The sequence below is a fragment of the Microtus oregoni genome, unplaced genomic scaffold, assembly GCF_018167655.1.
Source record: "Microtus oregoni isolate MIOR12 unplaced genomic scaffold, Mior012 000201F_ref0000476, whole genome shotgun sequence".
Taxonomy (NCBI): domain Eukaryota; kingdom Metazoa; phylum Chordata; class Mammalia; order Rodentia; family Cricetidae; genus Microtus; species Microtus oregoni.
This window is the reverse complement of record NW_024544860.1, coordinates 170,938-185,955: the sequence shown is the minus strand read 5'-3', so window position 1 is coordinate 185,955 and position 15,018 is coordinate 170,938.

Below are 15,018 nucleotides of genomic sequence, written 5' to 3'. Positions count from 1 at the left end.
GATTGAGCCAGCGACCTGGTCCTGAGCAGCCTAGAGACAGCAAACCCTACCAGAACAGGTACAGGGAGTAACCACTGAGTGTATGAGCTAGTGCCAGAGACCACTGAGGGTCCACATATGAATCTGGGACCTTTAAGGAAGTAGACCTAAGTCAGGACCCCTGTGGGTCTGGGTATGAATCTAGGACTTCCGAGGAACTAGGCCTGAGCCAGGACCTCTGCCAGTCTGGGAAGAAATCTGGAATCTCTGAGGCAATAGACAGGAATCAGAGATCTCTGCAGGGCCAGGCATGACCCTGGGACCTCAGAGGGAGTAGGCCTGAGCCAGGACCTCTTTGGGTCCCAGCATTGGCCTGGACATCAAAGGGAATAGGCAGGAATCAGAGATCTCTGCAGATCCGAGCTTGAGTCTGGGACCTCTAAGGGAGTCAGCCTGAGCCAGATCCTCTAAAGTTCTGAGTGCACCTGTGTCTGGGAACTCTGAGGCAGTAGACTGGGGCCAGAGACCTTTGCAGGACCAACTCCAAGCCAGGGACCTCTGCAGGAGTGCATCCAGACCAGGATTTACAGAAACAGGTCAAAGATGGTAATCTAGGACAGAGTAGGCTTGAGAAAGCAAACTCCAAAGGAGCCAAGCAAAGCCCAGGAGTGCTGGCCAATGGGGTAACTAGAACTGTGACATGGACTGTACTGTGAAGAAAACCATCTGAGATTGGGATTTACTGACACATCTTGGACAGACCCAACCACACATATTAGAGGAAAAGATGAGTAGAAAAGGCAAGAACACATGCAACACCACAAAGAACAACACAACACCAGTAAAACCTAAAGACCCTACAACACCAAGACTTGAACAACCAAATATAGATAAAGCAGAAGAAAATGACCTAAAAATAACTTCAAAAGAATGTTTGAAACTCTTAAAGAAATGAAAAATTCCCTCAAAGAAATGGAGGAAAAGACAAACAAAAAAGTCAGCAAATCCCTTAAAAAAAAAACAAAGAAAAAGCAATCAAACATATGAAAGAAACCACTCAAGACATGAAAACTGAAATAGATAAAATAAGGAAAACACAAGCCAAGGGAATTATAGAAACAGAAATCATGAGAAAATAAGCAGGAACCACAAATGCAAGCATGAACAGCAGAATACAAAAGATTGAAGACAGACTCTCAAGTGCTAAAGATACAATGGAGGAAATAGACTCATCATTTAAAGAAAATATTAAATCTAACAAAAGCTTAACCCAAAATATCCAGGAAATATGGGACACCACGAAAAGGCTAAATCTAAGAATAATAGGTATAGATGAAGGTGAAGAAGTTCAACTCAGAGGCACAGAAAATATATTTAACAAAATCATAGAAGAAAATTTTCCCAACCTAAAGAAAGATATGCCTATGAAGATACAAGAAGCTTACAGAACACCAAATAGACTGGATCCAAAAAAAGTTCCCTCGCCACATAAAAATCAAAACACTAAACATTCGGAGTAAAGAAAGAATATTAAGAGCCACAAAGAAGAAAGGCCAAGTAACATATAAAGGGAGACTTATCAGAATTACACCTGCTTTCTCATTGGAGACAATGAAAGCCAGAAGGGCAGGTCAGGCATGTGGACATTAAGAGAGCATGGATGCCAGCACAGACTAATATACCCAGCAAAAATTTCAATCACCATAGAAGGAAAACACAAGATATTTCATGACAAAACCAGATTTAACCAATAATAGCCACAAACCCAGCCCTACACAAAATACTAGAAGGGAAACTCCAACCCAAGGAAGTGGGCTACATCAATTTAAAAAAAAACGGACAATTGATGGTCTCATAGCAGCAAACCCCAAAGAAGGGAAAAATGAACAAATTAATATCACCAAAAATGAATACTAAATTAACAGGAAATAGCAATTACTGCTCATTTATATCCCTAAATATAAATGGACTCAACTCACCTATAAAAAGGCTCAGGCTAAGAGATTGGGTATGAAAACAGAATCGTTCCTTCTTCTGCATACAAGACACATCTCAGCCTCAAAAACAGACATTATCACAGAGTAAAGGGCTGGGAAAAAATATTCCAATCAAATGAACCTAAGAAACAAGCTGGTATAGCTATCCTAATAGCTAACAAAATAGACTTCAAGCTAAAATCAACCAAAAGAAACAAAGAAGGACATTTCATATTAGTCACAGGAAAGATTCAACAAGAGGAAATCTCAATACTGAACATCTATGTCCCAAATACAAGGGCACCCTCATATGTAAAAGAAACACTTCTAAAGCTTAAATCATACATTAAACCCCACACACTAATACTGGGGACTTCGACACTCCCCTCTCACCACTGGACTCTTCAGTTAGACAAAAAATGAACAGAGAAATAAGAAAACTAACATGTTATAACTCAAATGACTTAACAGACATATATAGAATATTTCATCCAAACAGAAAAGAATATACTTTCTTCTCAGCACCTCATGGAACCTCCTCAAAAATTAAAAACATACTCAGTAACAAAACAAACCTCAAAAAATAAAAAAAATGGAATAACATGATATTATCTTATCAGATCACCATGGTTTAAAACTAGAAGTGAAAAGCAACACTAATTCTAGAAAGCCCACAAACACGTGCAGATTAAACAATGTTTACCTGAATCATCAATGGGTCAAGGAGAAATAAAGGGAGAAATTAAAGACTTCCTAAAATTCAATGAAAATGACCACACAACATACCCAAATTTATAGGACACAAGGAAAGCAGTGTTAAGAGGAAAGTTTATAGCACTAATTGCCTACATAAAGAAGCTGGAAATATCTCACACTAGGGAATTAACAGAACATTTGAAAACTTTAGAACAAAATCAAACTCACCTAAGAGAACTAGAAGGCAGGAAATAATCAAATTGAGAGCCGAAATCAACAAAATAGAAACAAAGAAAACAATACAAAGAATCAATGAAACAGAGATGGTTCTTTGAAAAAATCAACAAAAATAGACAAACTTTATCCAAAAAAACCAAAAGGCAAAGAAAGAGTATCCAAATAACAAAATCAGAAATGAAATGGGAGACATAACAACAGACATGGAGGAAATACAGAGAATCATCAGGTCATATTTCAAAAACCTGTACTCCACAAAACTGAAAAACTTAAAGGAAATGGACAACTTTCTGGATAAACATCACATACCAAAATTAAATCAAGACCAGATAAGCAATTAAACAGACCTATAACTGCTGAGGAAATAGAAACAGTCATAAAAAGCCTCCCAACCAAAAAAAATAGCCCAAGACCAGATGGTTTCAGCTCAGAATTCTACAAGACTGTCAAAGAAGAATTAATACTAATACTCCTCAAATTGTTCCACACAATTGGAACAGAAGGAACATTGCCAAACTCTTTTATAAGGCTACAATTACTCTTATACCCAAACTACAGAAAGACATTACTAAGTGAGAGAATTACAGACCAATTTCACTCATGGACATTGAGGCAAAAATACTCAATAAAATACTGGCAAATCGAATCCAAGAACATTTCAGAACCATCATCCACCATGATCAAGTCAGCTTCATCACCGAGATGCAGGGATGGTTCAACATATGAAAATCTGTCAACATAATCCACCATATAAACAAGCTGAAAAATGAAAACCATATGATCATGCTGTGGGAGCTCCTTCTGCTCCTTCAGCCAATAGCCTTTAAGATACCAGCCCACTTGGACATGGTCCCTTTCGCTTTAAAAAGCAGCAGTAGCCCTGCTCTCTTTCTTTCTCTCTCTTGCTTCTGGCTCTGATTCCAGCTCCTAAACTCCATTCCTGGTCTCACAGAAGGCTGTTTTCTAGGACAGTGATCTGTAAGTTTTCCCCTTAAATAAATAACCCTTTTATTAATCATAATTCCAAACTTGTGTGGGATTGTTTTGTGACTTTTATCTGCATGATCATCTCATTAGATGCTGAAAAAGCTTTGGACAAAATACAACATCCCTTCATGATAAATGTCTTGGAGAGAGCAGGGATACAAGGAACATATTTAAACATAATAAAGGTAATATACAGCAAGCCAACAACCAACATCAAACTAAATGGAGAGAAACTCACAGTGATCCCACTGAAATCAGGAACAAGACAAGGTTGTCCATCCCCTCCATATCTATTAAATATAGTTCTTGAGGTCTTAGCTAGAGCAATAAGACACCAAAAGGAGATGAAATGGATACAAATCAAAAAAGAGGAAATAAAAATCTCACTGTTTGCTGATGATATGATAGTTTACATAAGTGACACCAAAAATTCTACCAAGGAACTTCTACAACTCATAAACACTTTCAGTAATATAGCAGGATACAAGATTAACTCAAAAAAATCAGTAGCCCTCCTGTACACAGATGACAAAAGTGCTGGGAAAGAAATCAGAGAAACAACACTCTTCACGATAGCCACAAATAGCATAGAATATCTTGGAATAACTCTAACCAAACAAGTGGAAGACTTGTATGACAAGAACTTTAAATCTTTGAAGAAAGAATTTCGGAAGAGCATCAGCTTCAAAGCATTGTTCTTGTCTTCCTAGGACCTAAGAAAGTGAGATCAGCTGCAAGGTCCTTGAAACCTGGCAAGAAAATCTGCTCCCGTGCTGGGGGGATCTGAAGAGGTCCTTGGAGCCTAGCAAGAGGCCCTGCTCCTGTGCTGAGGGGATCCGGAGAGCTCAACTTTTTGTCTGTGAGGTCCTTGGAACCGTGTAAGAAACCCAGGTCCTGTGCTCAGGGGATCTGGAGAGCCCACCTTTTTGTCTGCAAGGTCCTTAGAGCCCATCAAGGAATCCTGCTCCCATGCTGGGGGATCTGGAGAGGAAGAGATGGGTAGGTGCCAATGCAAGAATTCCTCCAACATCCTGAAAACCAATATGATAACACCAGAATCCAGTGAACAAATAACAGGAAGATTTGAATATCCTAACACAGAGGAAGCAGAAGTCTACTTTAATCATAACCTTATGAAAATGATGGAGACTCTTAAACAGGAAGTGAAAAACTCCCTTAATGAAATGGAAGAGAAGACAAACAAAAAGTTAGAAGAAATTAATAAATCCCTCAAAGATACCCAAGAAAACCAAGAAAAAGCAATCAAGCAGGTAATGGAAACAGTTCAAGACTTGAAAACCAAAATGGAGATAATAAAGAAAACACAAACCAAGGGATGGCTGGCTATGGAAAATCTGGGTAAATGAACAGGTACTACAGAGACAAGCATGAACAACAGAATGTAAGAGATAGAAGAAAGAATCTCAGGTGCTGAAGGAAAGGAAATAGTCACATTGATCAAAGAAAACAGCAAATCCAATAAATTCTTAACACAAAACATCCAGGAAATCTGGTACACGATGAAAAGACCAAACCTAAAAATAATAGGGGTAGAAGAAAGAGAAGAACTCCAGCTCAAAGGCACAGAGAATATATTCAACAAAATTATAGAAGAAAGCTTTCCCAACCTAAAAAAGGGTAATCCTATGAAGGTACAAGAAGCTTACAGAACACCAAATAGATTGGATCAAAAAAACTCCCCTTACCATATAATAATCAAAACATAAAACATACAGAATAAAGAAAGAATATTAAGAGCTGCAAAGGAAAAAGGACAAGTAACATATAAAGGTAAACCTATCAGAATTACACCTGACTTCTCGATAGAAACCATGAAAGCCAGAAGGTCTTGGATAGATGTTCTGCAGACACTAAGAGACCATAAATGCAAGCCCAGACTACTGTATTCAGCAAAGCTTTCTTCCACCATCAATGGAGAAAACAAGATATTCAATGACAAAAACAGTTTTAAACACTACATATCAACAAACCCAGCCTTACAGAAAGTACTAAAAGGAAAGCCTCAACCCAAGGAAGCCTACAACACCCACAATAGCACAGATATTTGACAATCCTCCACCAACACAACTCAAAGAAGGGAAACATACAAACACTAGCACCAAAAAAATAACCAGAGTTTACAACCACTGATCATTAATAGCACTTAATATCAATGAAGTCAAGTGACCTATAAAAAGGCACAGGTTAAGAGAATGCATAAGAAAACAGGATCCAACATTCTGCTGTTTACAAGAAACACACCTCAAACTCAAAGACAGACACTACCTCAGAGTAAAGTGTTGGAAAAAGGTTTTCCAATCAAATGGACCTAAGAACAAGTGGGTGTGGCTAACATACTATCTAACAAAATTGATTTCAAACTAAAATCAATCAGAAGAGATTCAGAAGAACATTTTATACTCATAAAAGAAACAATTCATCAAGATGAAGTCTCCATCCTGAATATCTGTGCCCCAAATATAAAAGCACCCACATATGTAAAAGAAACATTACTAGAACTCAAATCACACATCAAACGCCACACACTAATAGTAGGAGATTTCAACACTCCTCTCTCACCAATGGACAGGTCAACCAGACAGAAACTTAACAGAGAAATAAGAGAACAAACAGATGTATTTAATTAAATGGACGTAAGAAACATATATAGAACATTCCACTCAAACAGGAAAGGATATACATTCTTCTCAGCATCTCATGGAACTTTCTCGAAAATTGATCACATACTTGGTAACAAAGCAAAATTCCATAGATACAAAGAAATTGTAGTAACCACCTGTGTACTATCGGATGAACATGGAATAAAGTTAGAATTTAACAACAGTTCCACCCCCTACAAACTCATGGAAACTGAACAGTCAACTACTGAACCGCCCCTGGGTCAAAAAAGAAATAAAGAAAAAATTAAATTTTTCCTTGAATTCAGTGAAAATGAAGACACAACATACCCAAACCTATGGGACACTATGAAAGCAGTGCTAAGAGGAAAGTTCATAGCACTAAGTGTCCACATAAAGAAAATGGAGAAAGCTCACATTAGAGACTTAGCAGCATACCTGAAAGCTCTAGAAAAATAAAAGGAGACTCACCGAGGAGGAACAGAAGACAGGAAATAATCAAACTGAGGGCTGAAATCAACAAAATAAAAACACAGAAAACAATCCAAAGAATTAATGAAACAAAGAGTTGGTTCTTTGAAAAAATCAACAAGTTGACAAACTCTTATCCAAACTAATCAAAAGGCAAAGAGAGAAAACTCAAATTAACAAGATCAGAAATAAAAAGGAAGACATAACAAGAGACACTGAGGAAATTCAGAGAATGATTAGGTCTTACTACAAAAGCCTGCATGCCACAAAATTGGAAATGTAAAAGAAATGGACATTTTGTAGATAAATACCACATACCAAAATTAAATCAACACCAGGTAAACAATTTAAATAGTCCTATAAGTTGCTGACCCGTCCTGCAGGCCAGGTTATTCGTGGGCCTCGAGTTCAGGATCACCTGGGTAGGAAGGGAGGGAAAGAGAAAGAGAACCAAGCGCGAGCAAAGAATGACAGAGTCAATCTGAAATGCGTCAAGGTTCCGTTTATTGTAAGTAGTGATTTATTCTTATAGAGCAGTTTTGGCAGGGAGGGGTAAGGTTGGAGGGGAAGGAAAACTAGGATGCTCAAGGCCAAAGGGGAAGTAGTAATTTTTCATAAAATACCCTAACCACAAGACGCTTCCAGCTAAATTTGTGCTATCAGTAATGTCTCTGGACCACGGGACGTGTCAAAAGACAACAACTATATGTGTAATGTCTCATCAAAAGGTCTGTGGTCAATTCTGTCCCAAGACCTATTGCTGATTGTGCAGTAATCTATTTTTGCAGAGGGAATGGGGAAGAGTGATCAGTACTTTGGATCAGGGGGCTTCTTGGTCCCCAACAAGTTGCAAGGAAATAGAAGCTGTCATCAAAAACCTCATAACAACAACAACAACAACAAAAAAAAAAAAGCCCAGGACCAGATGGTAATACCTATACTCCTTAATGTGTTCCACATAATAGAAACAGAAGAGTAATTGCCAAACTCTTCTTATGAAGCTACAGTTACCCTGATACCAAAACCACACAAAGACTCAAACAAGAAAGAGAATTACAGAACAATCTCACTCATGAATATCTATGCAAAAATTCTCAATAAAATACTGGCAAACCGAATCCAAGAACACATCAATAAAATTGTTCATTATAATCAAGTAGGCTTCATCCCAGTTTCAACATAATGAAAATTTATCAATGTAATACATTATCTAAATAAACTGAAAGAAAAAAACCATATGATCATTTCATTAGATGCTGAAAAAGCATTCGACAAGCCAGGCGATGGTGGCGCATGCCTTTAATCCCAGCACTCGGGAGGCAGAGGCAGGAGGATCTCTGTGAGTTCGAGACCAGCCTGGTCTACAGAGCTAGTTCCAGGATAGGCTCCAAAGCCACAGAGAAACCCTGTCTCAAAAAAAAAAAAAAAAGAAAAGAAAAGAAAAAAAAGCATTCGACAATATTTAACACCCCCTTTATGATAAAGGTCTTGGAGAGATTAGGGATACAAAGATCATACCTAAATATAATAAAAGCAATATACAGCAAGCCAATAGCTAACATCAAATTAAATGGAGAAAACTCAAACAATTCCACTAAAATCAGGAATGAGACAAGGTTGTCCATTCTCTCCAAATCTCTTCAATATAGGCTTGAAGTTCTAGTAATAGCAATAAGACAACATAAGAAGATCAAGGGGATTCAAATTGGAAAAGAAGGAGTCAAACTTTTGTTATTTGCAGATGATATGATAGTGTACATAAGTAACCCCAAAAACTCTACCAAAGAACTCCTACAGCTGATAAATATGTTCAGTGATGTGGCAGGATACAAAATCAAGTCAAAAAAAAAAAATCCTATAGCCCTCCTATACACAAGGGATAAAGAAGCAGAGAGGGAATCAGAGAAACATCACCTTTCACGATAGCCACAAATAGCATAAAGTATCTTGGAGTAACACTAACCAAAAAAGTGAAAGATCTATTTGACAAGAACTTTAAGGCTTTGAAGAAAGAAATTGAAGAGGATACCAGAAAAATAGAAGGATGTTCCATGCTCTTGGATAGGAAGGATCAACATAGTAAAAACGGCAATTCTATCAAAGGCAATCTATAAATTCAATGAAATCCCCATCAAAATCCCAACAAAATTCTTCACAGACCTTGAAAGAACAACAATCAACTTTATTTGGAAAAACAAAAAACCCAGGATAGCCAAAACAATCCTATACAACAAGGGAACTGCGAGAGGCATTACCATCACTGACATCAAACTCTATTACAGAGCTACAGTAATGAAAACAGCTTGGTATTGGTATAAAATCAGAGATGTTGACCAATGGAATCGAATCGAAGACCTGGATATTAATCCAGAAACCTATGAACACCAGATTTTTGACAAAGGAGCTAAAATTATACAGTGGAAGAAAGGAAGCATCTTTAACAAATGGTGCTGGCATAACTGGATGTCAACCTGTAGAAGAATGAAGATAGATCCATATCTATCACCATGCATAAAACTCAAGTCCAAATGGATTAAAGACCTCAATATAACTCTGACCTCACTGAACCTGATAGAAGAGAAAGTGAGATGTAGCCTGAAATACATGGGAACAGGAGACCACTTCCTAAATATAACCTTAGCAGCACAGACATTAAGGGCAACAATGGATAATGGGACCTCCTGAAACTGAGAAACTTCCGTAAAGCAAAAAACACAATCATTAAGACAAAAAGGCATCTGAACGGGAGATCTTCACCAACCCCACATCAGATAATGTTCTGATCTCCAAAATATATAAAGAACTCAAGAAAGTAGACATTAAAATTCTAAATAACCCAATTAAATAGTGATGTACTCAAGTAAACAGAGAATTCTCAACAGAAGAATTTCAAATGGCCAAAAGATACTTAAGGGCATGTTCAACTTCCTTAGCTATCGGGAAATGCAAATCAAAACAACTTTGAGATACCATCTCACTCCTGTCAGAATGGCTAAGATAAAAAACACTAATGGTAGCTTATGCTGGAAAGGATGTGGAGCAGCAAGGGGAACACTCATCCATTGCTGGTGGAAACGCAAACTTGTGCAACCACTTTGGAAATCAGTGTGGCAGTTTCTCAGAAAATTGGGAGTCAACCTATCTCAGGATCCAATATACCCAAGAAATGCCCTATCATACTACAAAAGCATTTGTTAAACCATGTTCATAGCAGCATTATTTGTAATAGCCAGAACATGGAAACAACTTAGATGCCCCTCAATGGAAGAATGGATAAAGAAAGTTTGACATATCTACACATTAGAGTACTACTGGGCAGTAAAAAACAATGACATCTTGAATTTTGCATGCAAATGGATGGAAATAAAAAACACTATCCTGAGTGAGATAACTCAGACCCAAAAATATGAATATGGTATGTACTCACTCATTAGTGAATTCTAGCCATAAACTAAGAACACTGAGCCTATAGTTCATGATCCTAGAGAAGTTAAGTAATGAGGATAACCCAAAGAAAAACATAAATACATCCTCCTGGAAATTGGAAACAGACAAGATCTCCTGGTTGGGAGCATGGGGGTGGGAGCGGAGTTGGGGGAAGGGGAGAGGGGAAGAAAGAAGGGGAAAGGGGAGGGTTGGGGAGAGCTTGGAGGAGTGGGATGGCTGAGATGGAGGAAGGACTGATACGGGAGCAGGAGGAAAGATATCTTAATTAAGGGAGCCATTTTGGGGTTGGCAAGAGGCTTAGTTCTAGGGGATTCCCAGGTGTCCATGGGGATGTCCCCAGCTAGGACCCTGCAGTAGAAGAGAGGATGCCTGAAAGGGCCTTGTCTTGTGGTCAGACTGATGACTATCTTGAATATCACCATAGATCCTTCATCCAGCGACAGATGGAGATAGAGACAGAGACCCACATCAGAGCACTAGATTGAGCTCCCAAGGTCCAGTTGAAGAGCAGAAAGAGGGAAAATATAAGCAAGAAAGTCAGGACTGCGAGGTGTTGCTCCAGCCACTAAGACAGTGTGCCTGATCTAATGGAGCTCACCAAAGCCAACTGGACTGGAACTGAACAAGCATGGGATGAAACTGGATGCTCTAAATGTGGCTGACAATTGGGGCAGATTGAAAAGCCAATGATAATGGCACTGGGATTTGCCTCTACTGCATGTACTGGCTTTTTGAGATCTCAGTCTATTTGGATGCATACCTTCCTAAGCCTAGAGGGAGAAGGGAGGACCTTGAACTTCCCATAGGCAGGGTACCCTGCTCTCTCTTAGGACTGGAGGGGGAGGGGATAAGTGGGGGAGCAGGAGGGGAAAAGGGAGGAGGGGAGGAAGTGGAAATTTTGGATGGTATTTTTTTTTAATATTTATTTATTTATTATGTATACAATATTCTGTCTGTGTGTGTGCCTACAGGCCAGAAGAGGGCACCAGACCCCATTACAGATGGTTGTGAGCCACCATGTGGTCGCTGGGAATTGAACTCAGGACCTTTGGAAGAGCAGGCAATGCTCTTAACCGCTGAGCCATTTCTCCAGCCCCCTGGATGGTATTATTTATAAAGAAAGAAAAAAAGAAAGAATTTCAAGAAGACACCAGGAAGTTGAAAGATCTCCCATGCTCTTGGGTAGGCAGAATTAACATAGTAAAATGGCAATATTACCAAAATAAATCTACAAATTCAATGCAGTGCCCATGAAAATCCCAGAAAAATTCTTTACAGACCTCGAAATAATGATACTCAACTTCATATGGAAAAGCAAATAAAACAAGGATAGCCAAAACAATTCTGTACAATAAAAGAACTTCTGGAGACATCACAATCCCTGACTTCAAACTCTACTACAGAGCTACAGTACAGAAAACAGCCTGGTATTAGCCTAATAACAGACAGGAGGAACAATGGAACTGAATTGAAGACATGGATATTAATACACCCACCTTCAAACACCTGATTTTTGATGAAAAAGCAAAAATTATAAAATGGAAAAAGAAAGTATATTTAACAAATGGTGCTGGCATAACTGGATATCAACATGTAGAATGCAAATAGACCCATACCTATCACCATGCACAAAACTCAAGTTAAATGGATCAAAGCCCTCAACATAAAGCCAGACACACTGAACCTTATAGAACAAAAAGTGGGAAGTACACTTGAACACATTGGCACAGGGAACCACTTCCTAAATATAACTTAAGCAGCACTGACACTGAGAGAAACAATTAATAAATGGGACCTCTTGAAACTGAAAAGCTTCTGTAAAGCAAAGGACACAGTCAACAAGACAAAACGACAGCCTACAGAATGGGAAAAGATCTTCACTAACCCCACATCAGACAGAGGTCTGATCTCCAAAATATACAAAGAACTAAAGAAATTGGTCACCAAAAGAAAACATAATTCAATAAAAAATGGAGTACAGACCTAAACAGAGAACTCTCAACAAAGGAACCTAAATTGGCTGAAAGACACTTAAGGAAATGCTCAACATCCTTAGTCATCAGAGAAATGCAAATCAAAACAACTCTGAGAATCTATCTTACACCTGTAAGAATGGTCAAGATCAAAAACACTGATGACAACTTATGCTGGAGAGGTTGTGGGGAAAAGGGAACACTCCTGCATTGCTTGTGGGAATGCAAGCTGGTACAGTCCCTTTGGATGTCAATGTGGCAATTTCTTAGAAAATTAGGAAACAACCTTCCTCAAGTCCCAGTAATACCACTTTGGGGTATATGTCCTATATCCAAAGGATGCTCAATCATGCAACAAGGACATGTGCTCAACTATGTTCATAGTGAAAGACCCCAGTGCTGGGCAGTCTTTCAGGCTGAGGAGACCCTCCCAAGGAACAGCGAGTCACTCTTCGGATGCAAATAGCAAGAGGCTTTATTTAATACACAGGTACCTGGGGCGGCTTAGTCTCTCGGAAGACAAGCGCGCCTGCAGACTGGGGGAAGGTCTTTTTATAGGAAAGAGGGCAGCAGAAGCAGATTACAGAAGCAAATGCATCGTTAGTGGTCAGTTGGAATGGGGCAAGGGGCACAGGTGGCTTTTCCTCTCCCAGCACAGATGTATGGGAACAGACATCCTGTTAATTGATGTCCTGTCCTAATCTATGGATATAAAGATCCTGTTTTGCAGCCAGGGACCCTGACCTTACTCTGCACTTACAGTCGTTCGTCAAAAGCTTTGTGAAATGACGTTACAGCAGATAAGCTGGGATCTTTCATAGGGGGAGTGAATTACTGACATTCTAAGTTGGGCACATGTGCTGACTATAGGCATCCCGTTTCCCTAAGCAAACGGGATGTTCTCATTAGAGCAGGCCAGCTGCGGGTTCCTTATCGCTTGGGGCCAGGTGGCTGACCGGCTGACCGCAGATATCTCGCCTGGCTTCTCGCCCTTGCTTTCAAGTCGAACTTCCCTGCTCTAATTACTTGCGTTGCTCCAAAGTTTAAGCCTTGCAAAATGGCATTACTGCTGCTTAGTGAGTGGGGGTCTTTCATTCCCCCCTTTTTTTTTTTTTTTCATGGATTTAATCATAAATTCATGTGTTTAAAGACCTCTACGTCATTCTGCTTTAATATCTGATATTGCTGGGAGAGTACCATGGTTTGGATAACTGAAAGTCTGTCTTTTATAAATTGCACCAGGCGATTTAAAATGTAAGGGCCGATTGTAAAGATAAGAAGTAAAATAAGTAGGGGCCCAGCTATAATGGAAATTAAGGCTTTTAACCATGGTGATTTATTAAACCATCCTTTAAAATATCCTTGTTGAGAAGATAGTAGAACATCTCTAGGGTTTGCAGAATAGCTCTTAGCAAAACTATCTGAATGAGGCTTGAAAGTAACTACATGGTAGACATTGTGAACCACTGTAGACCCGAGAATAGCACCCAACATTGTGGCAATAATAGTCTATTGACTACAAAGAGCTTAACTCAGCCCTAAGAAACACATGGATGCCTTCTCCTAAGAGGCAAGTTTAGTATTATGAAGACAAATCTCTTTTGCTGTAGACACCGGGAGTGTTGTTCCTCAGCTCCAGAGAATGTGCCGGAGAAGTCAGTTTCGGTCCAGCTGGCACCACATGGCATTTACGAGTTTCCATTGCATCCCGTAGCATCAGCTTTATCCAAATGTACAGGGTTGTGTCCATTGTGAGAACTTTAACAAACAATGAGAGAAAATGCAATACAGGATGACAAATGTTTAAAACAAAACAGAAAGCCCTAAAGCCAGAGGACAGCCAATGAGGACATAAATATCTTTTTGAGACTGACCTTACCCAGGCTTCACATTTGTAAGTACAGCATCAAAAAGTTTTAACATCCCATTGATATCTATTTTATTATATATTAAATTACATCTGTTTACCTTTTGAAAGTCATATCATTTTATAACCCCATAGATTAAAACAAGATTTTCCTGTAGAAAAACAAAACCTGTCAAGAGGTAAGGAGGCTTTAGGTGTGTTTGCTTCTCTCTGCAGTTATCTGCACAAAACGGTCTGATCTGGAAAAGTCTCAAACTGTACTAAATAATTCCTGTCAATAGGTCCCAGACACACAAAGGAGGAACAGAACAGAATTGTCTTTTGCTTCTGCTGTCTGATATTATGCTTTAAAAGACATTAAAAATGAGCAGAGCCCTGTGGGTTTCTGACTTTAGGAAAGAAGAGCCTTAAAGGTGATGTAAGCCCATCTTACAGCAGATGTGCCTGCCCTGTGCAAGCCTTGAGCTCAGGATTCCATCATCAAGGTCAACCATTATCAGCAGATACATGAGCAGCAGCTAACTAGCCAGGCAACAGAGCTAGTGGCAACGATGCCGGGGTGTTTTGAACCCAGAACAGGACAGGAGGGAGGGAGATCTGTCCAGTCATTTTTGCTGGTCTCCAGGGCCAATTATATCAATTTGTTTTTTAGAATCTTACTTATCCTATCTATCTGACCTGAGCTTTGAGGTTGGTAAGCTTAAGTTCCAATTGATCCCCAATGTCCTGGCCACACCCTAACTTGC